Source organism: Canis lupus, chromosome 23, assembly GCF_011100685.1.
Source record: "Canis lupus familiaris isolate Mischka breed German Shepherd chromosome 23, alternate assembly UU_Cfam_GSD_1.0, whole genome shotgun sequence".
NCBI lineage: Eukaryota > Metazoa > Chordata > Mammalia > Carnivora > Canidae > Canis > Canis lupus.
In genome coordinates, this window is record NC_049244.1 from 5,009,149 (window position 1) to 5,028,265 (window position 19,117).

Sequence of the window (19,117 nt, forward strand, 5' to 3'; positions counted from 1 at the left end):
TTCTAAACATAGGATCAGAAGTGCCTTAGAGGCTGCTAGGAGGTAAATAATTAGCTATCCTACTGCCTGGAGAAATAGCTCAGAGGTTTTTAGAGACTCTGCACAAATGGACTCGGATATTATGCAAAATTAGTTTTGGTTAGACTCTAATTTATCTAACTTAATATAATTATTGAGAAAAGCAAACTGTGGACAGTTAGGAGTAAGGAATCAAGAGCTTGTGCAAAGGAGATTGGGCATGAATGTTCTACTAAAGAGATAATGATAATTAGATATGACTGAATTTATTGCTGCTTCTTAACACTGCACATACAGGGTTTGCCCCATATCTATCCGATTGGAATTTCAGTTGTGTCTTCATTATTCAGAAAACCTTATCTTTATTAGGATCAAAGCCCTGTAAGTAAAGGTAAATAATTGTGTAATGTCATCATATATAGCCAGCTTTTCCAAATACGGTTGAATTTGATATGGAACCTATTTTTTTGAAACCCCAGCCTTGTGCAGAAAATAATAACACCAAAACTCTGAAGCAATATTTTATGCTGTGGAAGACATATTTGGAGGGATACTCATAACAAGGCTGGTTCTCCTCCAGGCCTAGGTCAGCTGACGCTGACAGTAATTTAGGGAAAAGTAATAAGGCATATTATGGGTTGTATAGGACCGTTAGATCCATTTGGTGTCTCTTATGACTTTTAAGCTTATTAGGAAAGTAGAGTCATAGGCTTTTGTGTTGTAGGAGCCATGAGAAGTAGGATTTGAATGGATTGGAGACAATAAAATCTGAAAGTGATGGAACATTTGATTAAATCATAAGTTAACAGAAAATGGCCCTTGAGACTGGCTCACTGGAAGGTAGCTTAGGTTGGGTGGACAGCTAATGGTATTCCATAATTAATATTTTCATAGGGCTTCAGTCATGTCAGCACCAGCATCTGTCTTCTCTCTTACGAAGCACAAAAATATGTGTCATGTGCCTGGGTGACTATATTCAGTAGATCTCCGTGCCATTTTCTTTCTCCAGGAGTTCAAACTGCTGATTGAGAGCTGAGGTAGATGTCAGGCACAGGACCTACTGAGGAAGCTAGGGTCATTTACATTAGGAAAGGTGGGAATGGCGTTGTCATCTGGGTGGCTCAGTGGTTGAGCGTCTGCCTTTGGCTTATGTAGTGATCCCAGAGTCCTGGGATGGAGCCTGCTTCTCCCTCTGCCTATGTCTCTGCCTCTCTCTTTGTGTCTCTTATGAATAAATAAATAAAATCTTTTTTTTTAAAGGAAAGATGGGAATGGATAGAGAGCCTGAATAAACACACCTGGATCCCAGAATTCATTCTGCAAGTGAGGAAATAAAAGACCTGGGATTTTCAACAACTTGCAGGAGTCACCCATAAAGCCGTGTAAGATTTAAAGGTGGCGGGGGACGCTAAAAACAAAACAAAACAAAAAAACTGTGTAAGATTTGGAGTTTGAATCCAACTCCATCAGACTCTAAAGCCTGACCTCTCTCATTTTAATGCACTGCCTTTGTTAAAATGGCAAGGGTCCACCCAGACTAAACTCCACTTTATCACTGAGAGTTCTCAAAACCTGTGAACCTCTTCATTTGGTGGCAAACAGCCATCCTATAAAAGGCTATGTTCCTGTGAGGTCTTCCTCAGACCCAGGTTGGTTTAAAGGAGCAAGTTCTGGCAGTCCCGGTGGCTCAGTGGTTTAGTGCCACCTTCAGCCCAGGGTGTGATCCTGGAGACTTAGGATCAAGTGCCACATCAGGCTCCCTGCATGGAGCCTGCTCCTCCCTCTGCCTGTGCCTCTGCCTCTCTTTGTGTGTCTCTCATGAATAAATAAATAAACTCTTTTTAAAAAAAGATAAAAAAAAAATAAAGGAGCAAGTTCTCATCACTCAACATCTGATCTACCATGTATTAGTTACTTCTCACTTGACTTTTATGAGGGCCAAGTTGGAATGTTACTGTTGAACACATAAGAAAACAAAAGTCGAAAGTGACTTGCCTCAGTCTGCATAATGCACCTAGATTACAATGAATATATGTCAAGTATTATAGCAGGTTTTAGCATATTTTTGTCTTCAAATTCTAGCAGAATGCCTCACTGACAATTTTAGTCTTAATGGTAAAAATAATAACGCCTATCTCTTACAGGTAGGAAAAGTAACTTGTCCAAAGTCAAATATCTTGTTGCATGGGTTACTTGTTACTCTGAAGTCCAGATTCTATCCATTAATTCATTAAGATGAGACTCTTTATGATATTAGCCATTAATTGCCAGCCATGCTGTAAATCAGTCAGCTTGCTCTCTGGACAGAGGGGCAGTAAATTGCAAAAACAAATGACCACCATCCCTCAGCCCTGTCTATAACCATGTTCTTTGCAATATGACTTTGTAGTTCCTCTCATCAAAGTGTGAACTCTATTTTTCTTCTTCTTGAATCTGAACTGACATGACTTTCTTTTACCAGTATAATGCAGCAAAATAATGCTATGACAGTTGCTAACCTAGGCCTCAAGAGGCTTTGCATGCTTGTGATAGCTTTCTTGTTGCTATGTGAACAAGTCTGAAATAGTCTGCTGCAAAATTCCCAAGGCATCCTGCTGAGGACATTCTAGGGTAACTGGTAACCAGTCAATCTGGCAGCTGATTGCAGAAGCATGACAGCCTAACCAAGACTAGAAAAATCATCCAGATAAATCTGACCCAAATTGCTGACCTGCAGAAGTGTGAGCTAAATAAAGGTCTGTATTTTTAAGCCACTGAATTTTGGGGTGGTTTACCATGCCTCAAAAGTTAAGTGACTTAGCAGGGTGCTACACATTGTCTCTTGGCTTTGTTGCTACCTCTACATCTGGTTCCTCTTCCATCTTTCATTGTGATTACTGAAGGATTTCTATTCTTTCAGAGATATCTTTCCATTAAAATTTCATCTTACTTCAAATGTGCTCAAAGTGTGTCATTGAAAACAAGTTACAACAAGGGAATGCCCAAGATTAGTCTCTTTTCTTATTCATTCATTCATTCCATTCACTCATTTGTTTGTTTATTTATAACTCTGCTGAGCCAAAGTTTAGTTCAAAGAATCTTTCCTCTATTTTGATTTATCGATCACATCTGATTGCAGTGATTAAGAGTTTTTTTGAAAGCAGAGAGATCATAAAAGAAACAGTGTTTCAAGTGTCACAGAATTTTGTGTTTGGAAGTGATATTATGTGATTATTGCCTGCTTACTCGGTGCTGGTTGCCCCTAAAAGAGACAGACAGATAGGTAGAGGATAGAAGTGATAGATAGATAGATAGATAGATAGATAGATAGATAGATAGATGATAGTTATAAACAGTATAACTGTAGGGGTGGTAGGATACATTTTAGAATTATTTAGTTTTATAATCATTGGCATTCTGATTATGCTGAAATAATTTAGATTCTTATCCAACAGCAAGTCACAGTGAATAGGTAATGTGATAAAAGCCTGAGCAGTGCATTTCTATTATTCATTTGTTTCTCTAAAAGTGGACAGTAAAATCAATGAAAACAAGTGACTATATCCTTTACATAATAATGCTTCTAGCATGAAGTCATTCCTGGCTTGGGTAAGAACATGCACAGATGAAGGCAAATTTCCTATGAGGTCATTTGAAAAAAATGAAAATATCCGATTCGGCTTTATTTATTATTTATTGACTTAACTGTTTATTTATTCATGCATTTATTAAATACATATTTACTGAGTGCCTCCACTGTCTGCTAAGTACTGAGGAAACAAAGAAAAGTAAGATATAGTGTCTAATAGAAAGTCACTTATAAAATGGTATAGGATACATTATTATATATGGTGAGTAAATAAGAAAGAACAAAATATTTTATGAGCAAGAGGTTAGCTTGGCTTATGGAAAATCAAGATATAAAGATAATACACAATATAGTAGATGCAACATTTTAATTGTAATTTCCTCCTGAACTCTCTGATTCATGGACCTTAAAAAAAATCTGGCTTAAAAAAAATCACCATATGTTTATCTTTAGTTTAGAATATAAGCTATTTCCTCTAGATCTCTGCCCTGAACTTGCATGGTGTTATTTCCCAGCTGGTGTTATGACTAACTTTCTAGTAGGTTACATTGTTTGACACAAGCTGTTTCTGGAAGATGGGGTACATTAAATAAAATTAAATCCCATAGGCATCAGGTTTCTGTTTTTGTTTCGTTCATTTCATTATATTTTTTGATTGAAAGCATCATTTGCATGATACCATATTAATGCTATAAGACTTTTGAATATGCTGGCAGAAGCATATTTGTCAGGTAAAGAAAATTTGGGTCCAATCTACACATTATTTAGAATGAGAACAAATTACTGGCTCTTCTATAATTGAAAGGATTCAATGTAATCACCTCACTACCAGGAAAGTTGCTGAGCTTCTCAGAGTATGGTACCCTATTCACAGCTGCTGAATGGTTACTACTATTAGTGAAGTAGAGTAAATCAGGCACTGAACAAAGGGGGTATCCAGTTGAACTTGGAAAGAAAGACAATCTTGCTTTTTTTTCTTTTCTTTTTTTTTTTTTTTTACCTTTGTACAGTCACCGTCTCTGTTACTATGGCTACATCTTGAGACTCTCACTGGGGAACCTGGGCTGCTCAACAGAATTTGGTTAACTGAAAGACTCAAATATGCCTCTTGTTAATTAAGAGCCTCTTCTGCATTGGGATCCTGATGCCCATTTACAATGTTGATTTACTAGTGGCACATTAATATATATTTTCCTCAGATCTCTTTGAAGTTTTCTAACCTTGTTCCTTCCAAGGACATGACCCTCCATTCAGAGATCTGGGTGGATCATTACATTAGCATCTCTTCTTCTAGTCCAAGTGGAAATTTGTTATAACCCTTAAACTACTGCTTACTAGGGATATTTCCCTTTCTTCAACTCTTTCCTGCCCACTCCACCCTGAGTGTGGTTATAAAGCTAGAGCTGTCCACTCTCCCAGGTACTAGTCTGTCATGCAGAACTTTCCATACAATACTATTTTTCCCCTAAGTCAAGTAGTTATAGAAGAGCTTCTCAATCTAGGCACCGTTGTTATTTTAGGTTGGATGACTCTTTGTTGTAGAGGAGATCTTTCTTTGCATTTTAGGATATTTAGCAGTATCTTCGATCTGTATCCACTAGATACCCATCATATACCCCCAACTGGTGACAACCAAAAATGTAACCAGACATTGCCAAATGTTCTTGGGAAAGGGAGGTAAGACTATTCCTAGTTGAAAATCACTGCAGTGGGGTGACAATGCATAATTGTTTGAGTAGGACAGTCTTGTTTTAGGCTTTTTTGTCCTGGCCTACTTTTCAGCTCAAAAATGTCCAGATTTATATGATAAATTACAGTTGCTCTAATCGTAGGAAACTCCCCATGAGATCAAAAGTGTGGGTTGGATGGACGGGTGATTGTGTGCCAAGAGAAGACATGCTGCATGTGTGAGCCATCTGCTCATGCAACTTTCTTATGCTTCAGAAACTGTTTAGGTCTAGTTCCATATACACCTTTTCCATTTAATAAAGGAGTGTTGCTTTGTGCGTCTGACTTCATGGCTTGGAGCTGCTAGGTAATACAGTCCATGATGTTGATCTCAGTTTTGAATGGGCAGGTGCATAAGCATCAACCATAGTATAAGAAGAGGCAGGAGTGTTTCCAAAGTAATAGTTACTTTGTAAAGAATATGCAGGATTTGTATCCATAAAAACCTAAGAAATGTGATCTTCCTACCAGGGTTTTCACAAGCTCTAGACAGCATCCTCATCTACCACAGATTTCAAGTGTCATGGAATCAGCTGAGTTACAAATGCCAAATGGCAGAGCTGCCTACATTACAACCTGGACCAGCTGGATAGCTTCCTCTTGCTCTACTCATACTCACTCAAAGCTGAAATGTTTATAATAACCTGGTAAACAGATTGGAAAAGCACAACAAGTATGGTATATGTTGCCTGTAAAATTCCCAAGATTTCATTGCCTCTTTCTTGGTATCAGGGGATGCAAGATTCAGGATGCTTTCACTTGAGACAGTATATGCCAAAATGCTCCAGATCACTGGATCCCCAGAAATTAAAAGCATTCTGTAATTCTCTATTTGTAAAGGATTCATCTCCTCACCACTATCATGCAAGGGTTTCCAAGTCACTTGCTGTAGTTACTACTTTTAGCTTTCTACTCTCAGTAACATGATGAACCAGCATGATATATCTAGGATGATGAGAAGATCAAAGTCCCAGCAAATTAAATTGTGAAACAGATATAAAACACTGCAATAATGCTAAGTCTGAAGGGTAAAGTTGATTAGCTCTTTCTGCTAAGGGAAAAGCAATAGATTCCGGTGTTGCCTCTTTTTGAGATAAGGAGAAATAATTGATTATATTAATAGCAGCATACTGACCACTCTAGATTATGATTCCCTCCAGTAAGCAGATCATATCTAACAAACTGGCTATAAATGGAGTCATTACCTAATTAAATATATGTCTACTACTTGTCATCCTCAAGTATTTATCCATCTTCTCTACTAACCGAATTGGCAAGTTAAACGTCAAGGTGAGAAGTATCAACACTCTAAATCTCTCAAGTCTTAAATGATGGTAGATTCTTCTGTGATTTCCTCAAGGATGTCATTATATTTTTGGCTTAGCATTTGGGTATAGATAGGGAGTTTTAGAAACCTTCATTCATCTTCCTGCCAAAATAAACCTATTCCATGAGTCAGGTCAAAATTATTATTATGCCAGTTGCTAGGCTAACTAGTCTAAAATACACTGAGTAACCAAGGATATATACATGATATAGATGAAGAACCAGATGGGGCTACTATGAGGTATACTCAAGTCACAGTCTATTCAATACTTGACCTCTATAACGTCCTCATTATTTCCTATGACATTCTGGGTCCCTAGGGATTAGCTTTGATTTAAATTGAACTTCCAACAACCTCCCAATGTCTGGGTAAATCTCTTTACTCAATGCCCACTTAGCCTGGTTAATGGCCCCAAGGCCCTTTTGGGAAGGCTATGAGGAAGATTCATGGTAAGTACTTCTTTGTTATTGCAGAATCCTTCCTCTAGAATACTCTGCTTTCTCTCAGTTCAAAGACATCTGCATCTGGGAAGTAACTCAAGTGTAAAAGGATCCTATCATGATGGCTCTGGTATTGCCTTTGTGAGGCATAGAATTTGAAGGCTATAAATCTCAAGCAGAACATTGGTGGGCTGTCCATCTTTTCCTGTCAGATAGAACATCATTATCAATTACCAATAACCATATATTCCAGTGGGTCAGGCCATTGTGATCATCACTTTGCCCTATGGCTGTTTCTTTCAGCCATGTACAAATATTTTTCCTCAGGCAGTTACAACTTGCTAACTGGTTATGCCATTCTAGCATCCTCCAACCTTATTAAAGGCCAGGTGGTCAATTTCAAAGTCAGCATCTCTTACCAACAACTCGAAGAATATTTAGTAGTAATGCTGGTTTTCTCCTCTCTAGTTTCTTGAGTACTTGACAAAGGGAGTTTCTTCTGGTCTCTTTTGTAGGATTTTGTAGAATGCATTTAGGAGTAAGTGGACAGTTTGTATAAAATAAACTTTCTCTGAAATTCCTATCTCCCAAGTCTTTTGGTAATTAAATGTTAAGTTTATCAAACCTACAGATATAAAAATTTTACATCCGAATAGTATGAAAAACCTGACAAAAATTAGGTGTTTGTTTCACTTTCCTTACTCCTTATTCCTTTTCTATTCAGGTCTTTCAGGCTAGTGAAACAAGATTGGAAAGGACATAACAGAAGCAAAGTACTCCTCCCATTCCCATACAAAAACAGTCTGCTTAGCAAGTCATGGGCCACCATTTCTGGGAGCACCACAGGAGGTATGGCGACACACAGCATGTGCTGCTGAGCTCTGCTGGAAAGGGTAATTGCTGCCTTGCCATTTGAGTTCAACCATACATAGTAGTCTAAGTGACTAATCTCTAACTGTCCCTGTGCTTTTTACATCTACCCTAGAGATTCACACTCACAAGTGATAGCACTGGACAGGCCAAGTTTAGGATATATGTCTACACTGTGTGTGCTAGAGAGTGGTGATCTGGAACTTACAACGGGGATGGAAGGACCCTGTTTCCAATTTGTTTTACGATATTGGCTGGGAAGCAATAACAATGTATGTTGACAATAAAAAAGTAACAACAGGCCTTTCCTTTTTTTCCCTGGTTTCCCCTCCGGCTAGGTAGAAATGCAAATACAAATTAATTAAGTTTGATGGTTATGAATCCCTCTTTCTTGCGCTAATATATTAGTGTGAGCCCTGAGAAGATAGGAAGTCTTTGCTCCTATAACCTTGATCATGCTGTAATCTGAGCTTCAGGGGGATGGGTTTCAGCCTATTTTTGGGAGCAGCTACATATTTCCTGCCTTGAAGAACTTGACATTCACTTAGACTTCCATAGGAAATGATTTTCCTTTTAGTTAACCTCACCTCCCAGAGAAAGGTGACTGGTCGGGTCGGATCTGGGTCTATGGCCATGAACTGCCTGGATGGGATTTGAAGACATTACAGACCATAAGTCACCTTGCTCTCAACAAATAATCAAGACATCTTTCTTGCAGCTAAATCCAGGAAGGCAAGTCACATACATATTGGCTTCCTCTCCTGGCTTTTATTATACTCACCACTGAGGCATATAAAGAAACAGAAAGAGACTTAGAGTCTAAGGGCTGTTTGGCTTTAAACATTTTTTATTTTCTAATTGAATTAGAGTAAAAACAGTAGTTAAAATATACTCTTGGTTGTTGTAATGAAAATCACAGTAACAAATTAGCCAAAAATAGCCAATTTTCTGTGGTTTCCAAGGATACAGCCACAATTAGAATTGTCATCCACCAATCAATGTCCACCCCCCTTCCAAGGGACATTAAAAGGGAACTTGTGGAAGGAAAGGGGGGCCAGAGAGAAAGTTTGTCTTGCTAAATAGAGGTTAGGAGAAAAGAGGAAGTGTTCTGAAACCCATTGTGTTGATTCTTTTCAGATCCGTGAAAGGAAGATGGCTAAACCGATTCTGATCCCTCAGAAGTGGCTTAACTGAAAACAAGACCTCAGGGGCTCGGTTTCTGTTTTAAAGAGCCAAGTAGTCCTCTAATTCATGGGACCATAGGATCTTTATGTCCCCTGTCTGATTTTAGCTTTTATCTGTTGGTCCTTTGCCAATAGTCTTGTATCTAATTTTTGCAAGCACTGTATGAGGATGTCTTAGACACTTGTTTTGGCCCACCAAACATCCATTCCACTTTTTTTTTTTTTTTTTTTTGACAGTAGTGGCCTGACTTCCTTTTAGAAAATTACTTTTTCCCCATTTTATAGTATCCAGGTAGGCAATAAATTAAGACTCCTTAGCCAGGGAGGGAATGTGAATCAGGCCATTCATAGTTAATACTGGGTAGATAAATCTTCAATGGAGCTATAAAATGACTGAAAATTGCAAGAATTTACTTGCTCTCTGGAAATTCTGGATGAGGCTACAGTGTTCCTTCTAACTTGCCCATTGAATTATTTTGTTTCCTATGCCCCTTTGTTAATCCCGTAAATTATTAATTTCCTTTAACAAGTGTCCACTTTAGTTTACATTAGTCAGAACTGAAAATAATATCAAGGGCATATTATTCTCATTTTTATTTTAAGAAAACAAAGCCTCAGTTAAATCCTTAGTCCAAGGCTAGTAATTTTTTTTTTAGAGATTTTATTTATTTATTCATGGGAGACAGAGAGAGAGGCAGAGACACAGGCAGAGGGAGAAGCAGGCTCCATGCAGCGAGCCCAATGTGGGACTCGATCCCGGGACTCCAGGATCACATCCCGGGCGGAAGGAGAGTGCTCAACCACTGAGCCACCCAGGTATTCCAAGGCTAGTCAATTAATATGGAATTTGGATTCAAACTCGTATCTGCTGCCTTCCCTCCGACATCCACATGATTTCCTTGTATCTCAATAAATAAATTACTCCCTGGTCTATACCCAAGTCACAGACTCCCTTTCAACAGAGGAATCAAGGGGTGACTCCTGAGGAGAAAATTCTCATTCTTCACACTTTCCCTTTTTTTGAGTCTTTTCACATACTTGGTGATTTTCCTCTTTTTATTCTTTCCACCTGGGTGAGAGAGGCTGATGATGGTTGTCTCATGCACTAGGATCAGATACAGTTTCTTTCAGGATGTGCATATGTCTCTCTTCTTCTTCTTTCCCCTTCCCTTCTCCTGTTTTTTTTTTTTTTTTTTTTTTTTTTTTTTTTTTTTTTTTACTTTCCCTTTCTATTCTTTTCTTCCCTTCTCCTAGATTAATTGGAGCATCAGAATACAAGAAGAAATTGGGATACTTAACAGGAAGAATGTTGGGGCTTTAGGAGGTACAGCTCTGTGAAGTGGATGGCCTGGTCCTCTGCTGTGGTAGCTGTTCCCTCACTTCCATCCTATCCAAAGGCTCTTTTCAGAGCCATACACACACACACACAAAATTTTTTTTAATGAAGAATGTTGGAAAGAAGTTTGGGGGAAGGAAGAGCTAGGTTTTAATTCTAGCTCCACTAACTCCTAGCTTGTTGTTAGGGAGAATCACTATCCAGTTATGGGAAGTTTCAATTTGATGTAATTTTTTGTTGCCAACTTAGAGAACCAGGAGGATACTATATTTGGAGGGAGGCAGCTCACCTGTTTAACTGTACACCTGGTCTGCTTGACATCATAGAGCTTCCTGGAACTGCTACTGCCTTTCCAAATGCCCTCTGCTACTTGGAAGAACCTGCATTCAAAGCACAGCCACTTCCCTGCACGTGCAGACCTGTCTTACACAGTGAGCATAGATAATACAGAGCAGAGATGTCATAAAGAGCTCGGATAGTCAGCATAGATAGTGAATAAATACTCTTGAGCTTTTGTGCCAGATGAACCTTGGCACCCAGAGTAAAGGCCCCAAAGAATTCTGAGATTTGTCCCTCAAACATGTGCCCTGTGTTCACAATGTGCTGAGCCAGGAGTGTTGGTGAGATCTCCTTGGTCCCATTATGCCCTCTGTGTATACTGTACTATCCCCTTTGGCAGTGAATGGTAGTCTGGTAGGGATATTCCCCTTTGCGTTTCCTGCTGAAATTCATTTCAACTTTAGATAAATGGATAACGCCTGTCACTAGTTCTAGAGCAACATATAATATTTCAGGTTTATTTCAGTGGGGTTTTCAAGATATCAAGTTAGATATCTCAGTTTAGGTCACTTAGGTATTAATGACATACTTCCTAATCCAGAGTTCTTTGGTGGATACTGCTTTCCCCATTTAGAGAAATAGATACCTTTATTTGCACATGAAAGAAATGAAAACATGACTTGCTATTCAATGAATCATTTTTTTCCTTTTCTTTTCTTTTTATCACTGTCCTTACCCATGATGAGCATCAAACTAAAAGAAACAGGAATACTTAAAATATACCAAAGTGGAAAGTGCGTGAGTTTTGAAGCCAGACAGAACAAAGGTTAAAATCTAGCTCTACTTATTTCCAGCTTGTTGTTGGCTTGTTGTTGGGCAAAATTACTTTCCCTTTGTGAGGAGCAGTATCCTAGTTTACCCTACTCTAAATGATGATAATATGTACCTTTTAGTATTATTGTTAGTGATGAGAGGTATTTATAATTGTATGTTGCACAGAGTAAGCTGGCTATGTAGTAGACACCATTAAGTCAAGCCAAAATTTATCAGAAACCTATCCCTGTTTCACAACTGGTATATTTTAAGCCTTTCAATATATTTTGGACAAATGCCATGTTCATGATTACTAGTAGCCCTTTCCGTAGGCTCTTTATTATGTAATACTATCATATGTGTTTCCTATTCCCACTGTAACAAAATACCACAAACCTAGTGGCTTTAAAAGCACAAATTCATTCACTTAAGAGTCTGAAGGTCAGAAGTCCATGGTAAATCTAAGTGCCAGCAGGGTTAGCTCCTTCTGGAAGCTCCAGGGGAGAATCCTTGCCTTTTCAGCTTCTAGAAGCCACCTGTATTCTTTGGCTCATGGCCCCTTTTAGCCTCTTCAGAGAATCTTCTGTCTGACTTCTGCTCCATTCTTACATTTTTTTTTCCCTCTGAATATATATCAACTGCCTCTCTCTAATAAGGACCCTTGTGATTACCTTGGGCCCCCTCAGGAAATTCAGGATAGTCTCCCCATGCTGAGATACTTGACTTGTTCACTTCTGCAAAGTCTTTGATATATAAGGTAATATATTCACAGATTCCCAGGATTAGGTCATGGACATCTTTGGTTAGAGGGAATGCTATTATTCAGACTACCATATATTTTACCTTGTACCAACATAATCCATCTCTTTGATGAATTTAATTTTTTTATGGTTTTTTTAATAAATTTATTTTTTATTGGTGTTCAATTTACCAACATACAGAATAACACCCAGCGCTCATCCCGTCAAGTGCCCCCCTCAGTGCCCTTCAGCCATTCACCCCCACCCCCCGCCCTCCTCCCCATCCACCACCCCTAAATCGTTTCCCAGAGTTAGGAGTCTTTATATTCTGTCTCCCTTTCTGATATTTCCCACACATTTCTTCTCCCTTCCCTTCTATTTCCTTTCACTATTATTTACATTCCCCAAATGAATGAGAACATATAATGTTTGTCCTTGTCCGATAGACTTACTTCACTCAACATAATACCCTCCAGTTCCATCCACGTTGAAGCAAATGGTGGGTATTTGTCGTTTCTAATGGCTGAGGAATATTCCATTGTATACATAAACCACATCTTTCGATGGACCCCGAGGCTCCTTCCACAGTTTGGCTATTGTGGTCATTGCTGCTAGAAACATCGGGGTGCAGGTGTCCCAGCGTTTCATTGCATCTGCATCTTTGGGGTAAATCCCCAACAGTGCAATTGCTGGGTCGTAGGGCAGATCTATTTTTAACTCTTTGAGGAACCTCCACACAGTTTTCCAGAGTGACTGCACCAGTCCACATTCCCACCAACAGTGTAAGAGGGTTCCCTTTTCTCCGCATCCTCTCCAACATTTGTGGTTTCCTGCCTTGTTAATTTTCCCCATTCTCACTGGTGTGAGGTGGTATCTCATTGTGGTTTTGATTTGTATTTCCCTGATGGCCAGTGATGCGGAGCATTTTCTCATGTGCTTGTTGGCCATGTCTATGTCTTCCTCTGTGAGATTTCTCTTCATGTCTTTTGCCCATTTCATGATTGGATTGTTTGTTTCTTTGCTGTTGAGTTTAAGAAGTTCTTTATAGATCTTAGAAACTAGCCCTTTATCTGATACATCATTTGCAAATAGCTTCTCCCATTCTGTAGGTTGTCTTTTAGTTTTGTTGACTGTATTCTTTGCTGTGCAAAAGCTTCTTATCTTGATGAAGTCCCAATAGTTCATTTTTGCTCTTGTTTCTTATGCCTTCGTGGATGTATCTTGCAAGAAGTTACTGTGGCTGAGTTCAAAAAGGGTGTTGCCTGTGTTCTGCTCTAGGATGTTGATGGAATCTTGTCTCACATTTAGATCTTTCATCCATTTTGAGTTTATCTTTGTGTATGGTGAAAGAGAGTGGTCTAGTTTCATTCTTCTGCATGTGGATGTCCAATTTTCCCAGCACCATCTATTGAAGAGACTGTCTTTCTTCAAGTGGATAGTCTTTCCTCCTTTATCGAATATTAGTTGACCATAAAGTTCAGAGTCCACTTCTGGGTTCTCTATTCTGTTCCACTGATCTATGTGTCTGTTTTTGTGCCAGTACCACACTGTCTTGATGACCACAGCTTTGTAGTACAACCTGAAATCTGGCATTGTGATGCCCCCAGCATTGGTTTTCTTTTTTAAAATTCCCCTGGCTATTCGGGGTCTTTTCTGATTCCACACAAATCTTAAAATAATTTGTTCTAACTCTCTGAAGAAAGTCCATGGTATTTTGATAGGGATTGCATTAAATGTGTAAATTGCCCTGGGTAACATTGACATTTTCACAATATTAATTCTGCCAATCCATGAGCATGGAATATTTTTCCATCTCTTTGTGTCTTCCTCAATTTATTTCAGAAGTGTTCTATAGTTTTTAGGGTATAGATCCTTTACCTCTTTGGTTAGGTTTATTCCTAGGTATCTTATGCTTTTGGGTGCAATTGTAAATGGGATTACTCCTTAATTTCTCCTCCTTCAGTCTCATTGCCAGTGTATAGAAATGCCACTGACTTCTGGGCAGTGATTTTGTATCCTGCCACGCTACCGAATTGCTGTATGAGTTCTAGCAATCTTGGGGTGGAGGCTTTTGGGTTTTCTATGTAGAGTATCATGTCATTGGTGAAGAAGGAGAGTTTGACTTCTTCTTTGCCAATTTGAATGCCTTTTATGTCTTTTTGTTGTCTGATTGCTGAGGCTAGGACTTCCAGTACTATGTTGAATAGCAGTGGTGAGAGTGGACATCCCTGTCGTGTTCCTGATCTTAGGGGAAAGGCTCCCCATGTTTCCCCATTGAGAATGATATTTGGTATGAGCTTTTCGTAGATGGCTTTTAAGATGCTGAGGAATGTCCCCTCTATCCCTACACTCTGAAGAGTTTTGATCAGGAATGGATGCTGTATTTTGTCACATGCTTTCTCTGCATCTATTGAGTGGATCTATGGTTCTTGTTTTTTCTCTTGTGAATGTGATCTATCACGTTGATTGCTTTACAAGTGTTGAACCAGCCTTGCATCCTGGGGATAAATCCCACTTGGTCCTGGTGAATAATTTTCTTTTTTTTTCTTTCTTTTTTTTTAAATTTTTTAAAAACTTTTTTAAAATTTTTATTTATTTATGATAGTCACACAGAGAAAGAGAGAGAGAGAGAGAGGCAGAGACACGGGCAGAGGGAGAAGCAGGCTCCATGCACCGGGAGCCCAATGTGGGATTCAATCCCGGGTCTCCAGGATTGCGCCCTGGGTCAAAGGCAGGCAGGCGCCAAACCGCTGCGCCACCAGGGATCCCTAATTTTCTTAATATACTGTTGGATCCTATTGGCTAGTATCTTGTTGAGAATTTTTGCATCCATGTTCATCAGGGATATTGGTCTGTAATTCTCCTTTTTGGTGGGGTCTTTGTTTGGTTTTGGAATTAAGGTGATGCTGGCCTCATAGAACGAATTTGGAAGTACTCCATCTCTTTCTATCTTTCCAAACAGCTTTAGTAGAATAGGTATGGTTTCTTCTTTAAACGTTTGATAGAATTCCCCAGGGAAGCCATGTGGCCCTGGACTTTTGTGTCTTGGGAGGTTTTTGATGACTGCTTCGATTTCCTCCCTGGTTATTGGCCTGTTCAGGTTTTCTATTTCTTCCTGTTCCAGTTTTGGTAGTTTGTGGCTTTCCAGGAATGCATCCATTTGTTCTAGATTGCCTAATTTATTGGCGTATAGCTGTTCATAATATGTTTTTAAAATCGTTTGTATTTCCTTGGCGTTGGTAGTGATCTCTCCTTTCTCATTCATGATTTTATTAATTTGAGTCTTCTCTCTCTTCTTTTTAATAAGGCTGGCTAATGGTTTATCGATCTTATTAATTCTTTCAAAGAACCAACTCCTGGTTTTGTTGATCTGTTCCACAGTTCTTCTGGTCTCCATTTAGTTGAGTTCTGCTCGAATCTTTATTAACTCTCTTCTTCTGGTGGCTGTAGGGTCCATCTGCTGTTTTTTCTCTAGCTCCTTTAGGTGTAAAGTTAGCTTTTGTATTTGAGTTCTTTCCAGTTTTTGAATGGATGCTTGTATTGCGATGTATTTCCCTCTTAGGACTGCTTTTGCTGCATCCCAAAGATTTTGAATGGTTGTATCTTCATTCTCATCAGTTTCCATGAATCTTTTTAATTCTTCCTTAATTTCCTGGTTGACCCTTTCATCTTTTAGCAGGATGGTCCTTAACCTCCACGTGTTTGAGGTCCTTCCAAACTTCTTGTTGTGATTTAGTTCTAAGGCATTATGGTCTGAGATACGCAGGGGACGATCCCAATCTTTTGGTATCGGTTCAGACCCGATTTGTGACCCAGTATGTGGTCTATTCTGGAGAAAGTTCCATGTGCACTTGAGAAGAATGTGTATTCAGTTGAGTTTGGATGTAAAGTTCTGTAGGTATCTGTGAAATCCATCTGGTCCAGTGTATCATTTAAAGCTCTCGTTTCTTTGGAGATGTTGTGCTTAGAAGACCTATCGAGGGTAGAAAGAGCTAGATTGAAGTCACCAAGTATAAGTGTATTATTATCTGTATTTCTTCACTTTGGTTATTAATTGATTGATATATTTGGCAGCTCCCACATTTGGGGCATATATATTAAGGATTGTTAAGTCCTCTTGTTGGATAGATCCTTTAAGTATGATATAGTGTCCCTCTTCATCTCTCACTACAGTCTTCGGGGTAAATTTTAGTTTATCTGATATAAGGATGGCTACCCCTGCTTTCTTTTAAGGACCATTTGAATGGTAAATGGTTCTCCAACCTTTTATTTTCAGGCTGTAGGTGTCCTTCTGTCTAAAATGGGTCTCTTGTAGACAGCAAATAGATGGGTCCTGCTTTTTTATCCAGTCTGAAACCCTGCGCCATTTGATGGGGTTATTAAGCCCGTTCACGTTCAGAGTTACTATTGAGAGATATGAGTTTAGTGTCACCATGATATCTATTCAGTCCTTGTTTTTGTGGATTGTTCCACTGAACTTCTTCTTAAAGGGGAATTTTAAGAGTCCCTCTTAAAATTTCTTGCAGAGCTGGTTTGGAGGTCACATATTCTTTCAGTTCCTGCTTGTCTTGGAAGCTCTTTATCTCTCCGTCCATTTTGAATAAGAGCCTTGCTGGATAAAGTATTCTTGGTTGCATGTTCTTCTCATTTAGGACCCTGAATATATCCTGCCAGCCCTTTCTGGCCTGCCAGGTCTCTGTAGAGAGGTCTGCTGTTACCCTAATACTCTTCCCCATAAAAGTCAGGGATTTCTTGTCTCTTGCTGCTTTAAGGATCTTCTCTTTATCTTTGGAATTTGCAAGCTTCACTATTAAATGTTGAGGTGTTGAATGGTTTTTATTGATTTTAGGGGGGGAATCTCTCTATTTCCTGGATCTGAATGCCTGTTTCCCTTCCCAGATTAGGAAAGTTTTCAGCTATGATTTGTTCAAATACATATTCTGGCCCTCTGTCCCTTTCGGCGCCCTCAGGAACCCCAATTAAACGCAGTTTTTTTCTTCCTCAGGCTGTCATTTATTTCCCTTAGCCTATCTTCATGGTCTTTTAATTGTCTCTTTTTTCCTCAGTTTCCTTCTTTGCCATCAACTTGTCTTCTATGTCTCTCACTTGTTCTTCTACCTTGTTAACCCTCATCGTTAGGACTTCTATTTTGGATTGCATGTCATTCAATTGATTTTTAATTTCTGCTTGATTGGATCTAAATTCTGCAGTCATGAAGTCTCTTGAGTCCTTTATGCTTTTTTCTAGAGCCACCAGTAGCTGTATAATAGTGCTTCTGAATTGGCTCTCTGACATTGAATGTAATCCAGATTTTGTAACTCTGCGGGAGAGAGGACTGTTTCTGATTCTTTCTTTTGAGGTAAGGTTTTCCTTCTAGTCATTTTGCTCAGTGCAGAGTGGCCAAAAACAAGTTGTATTGGGAAAAGGAGAAAAAGAGAGGAGAGAAAGAAGGAAAGAAAAGAGAAGAAGAAAAAAGAATAAAGGAAGAAAAAAAGAAAAAAGAGAATAAAAAGAGAAAGAAAAAGAAAGAGAGAAAAAAAGGGTGGGGGAAGCAAACAGAAATCAAAAAGAAAAAAAGAAAAAGAAAAAGAAAAAGAAAAAGAAAAAGAAAAAGAAAAAGAAAAAGAAAAACAAAACCACGGGGGCTATCTTCTGATTCTGTATACTTAAGTCCCTTGACTTCCCCTGGATCTTGTCCGTCTAGCTGATCTTCTGGGGGAGGGGCCTGTTGTGCTGATTTTCAGGTGTGAGCACTTGGGGGAGCTGCTCTGCCCCCTGCCTGGTGCAGGGCTCAGTGGGGGCTGTTTACCCCGTGAGGCCCCAGGAGGAACAACCGCAGTGGCGGGGCCAGCTCTGGAGCCCTGGAGTCAGCCCCCGCAGTAGCTCAGGAGCTCTCCGTCTGCAGGGCCTGGAGGCTCCGGGCGGGGCCGCTGATCTGCTCGCTCGGGGCAGGAGCGTCCTCGCTGTCCTGGGCCCTCCCGGCCTCTGCCTGTCCCGGGGGAGGCCGGATCCTGGGCTGTGTCCGGGCGCCCTGTGCTCCGGGGCCTGCGCTGTTGGATTCCCGCTCCCGGGCCGCGCAGCCCCCTCCGCGGAGCCTCTTCCCCTGCCCGAGCCCCTCCGAGCTGCTCCCGCCCCGCAGCCCCCTCCGCGGAGCCGCCCCCGAGCCCCCCCGAGCTGCTCCCGCCCCGCAGCCCCCTCCGCGGAGCCGCCCCCGAGCCCCCCGAGCTGCTCCGGGTCCCGCCGTGCGCGCTGCAGCCCTTAGGGAGCTCGGCGCACTGTCCCGGGGCGCAGGTGCCTGTTAGTGTCCCCGGAGCCCGAGGGCATCCCCGCCCTCCTGGGTCCTGCTCCAACTCCCCGCGAGCCCCTTTCCCCCGGGAAGGTCGGTGCAGCTCCTGCTCCTCCGGGACGGGGCTCTCCTGTCCTGGGGACACTCGCCCCGGCCTCAGCCCGGCTCCTCGCGGGGCCCCTCCCCCTTGGAGGCCTTTTGTTTCTTTATTTCTTTTTCCCCGTCTTCCTACCTTGATAGAAGCGCGAACTCTTCTCACTGTAGCATTCCAGCTGGTCTCTCTTTAAATCTCAGGCCGAATTCGTAGATTTTCAGGATGGTTTGAAGGTTATCTAGGTAATTTGGTGGGGACAGGGGACTTGGGGACCCTACTCTTCCGCCATCCTGCCCCTCCTCCTCTTTGATGAATTTAGTGTTATTCAAAGTTAACTTCTTTGATATTAAGATCTTGCGTCTTAAGTTTTTTGTTTTGTTTTGATTTGAAATTGACCTTATACCTTATCTACTTTTTATTTTTATCCTGACCGA

At 40.3% G+C, this 19,117-nt stretch overlaps 1 long non-coding RNA gene across 5 annotated transcripts in view; it reads left to right on the forward strand.

Annotated features, from left to right (window-relative positions):
* LOC111091862 overlaps positions 1–10,058 on the forward strand; it is a 58,160-nt gene extending 48,102 nt beyond the window's left edge. For 2 of the 5 annotated variants that reach the window (XR_005376818.1, XR_005376819.1), the window contains 2 exons: positions 7,806–7,930; positions 9,089–10,058. This is a non-coding gene — a long non-coding RNA (uncharacterized LOC111091862). Of the gene's footprint in view, positions 1–1,278; positions 1,401–7,805; positions 7,975–8,528; positions 9,063–9,088 lie in introns of those variants that run through there. The other 3 variants (XR_005376820.1, XR_005376817.1, XR_005376816.1) reach the window with 3 other exon arrangements.
* Positions 10,059–19,117: the final 9,059 nt, after the last annotated feature.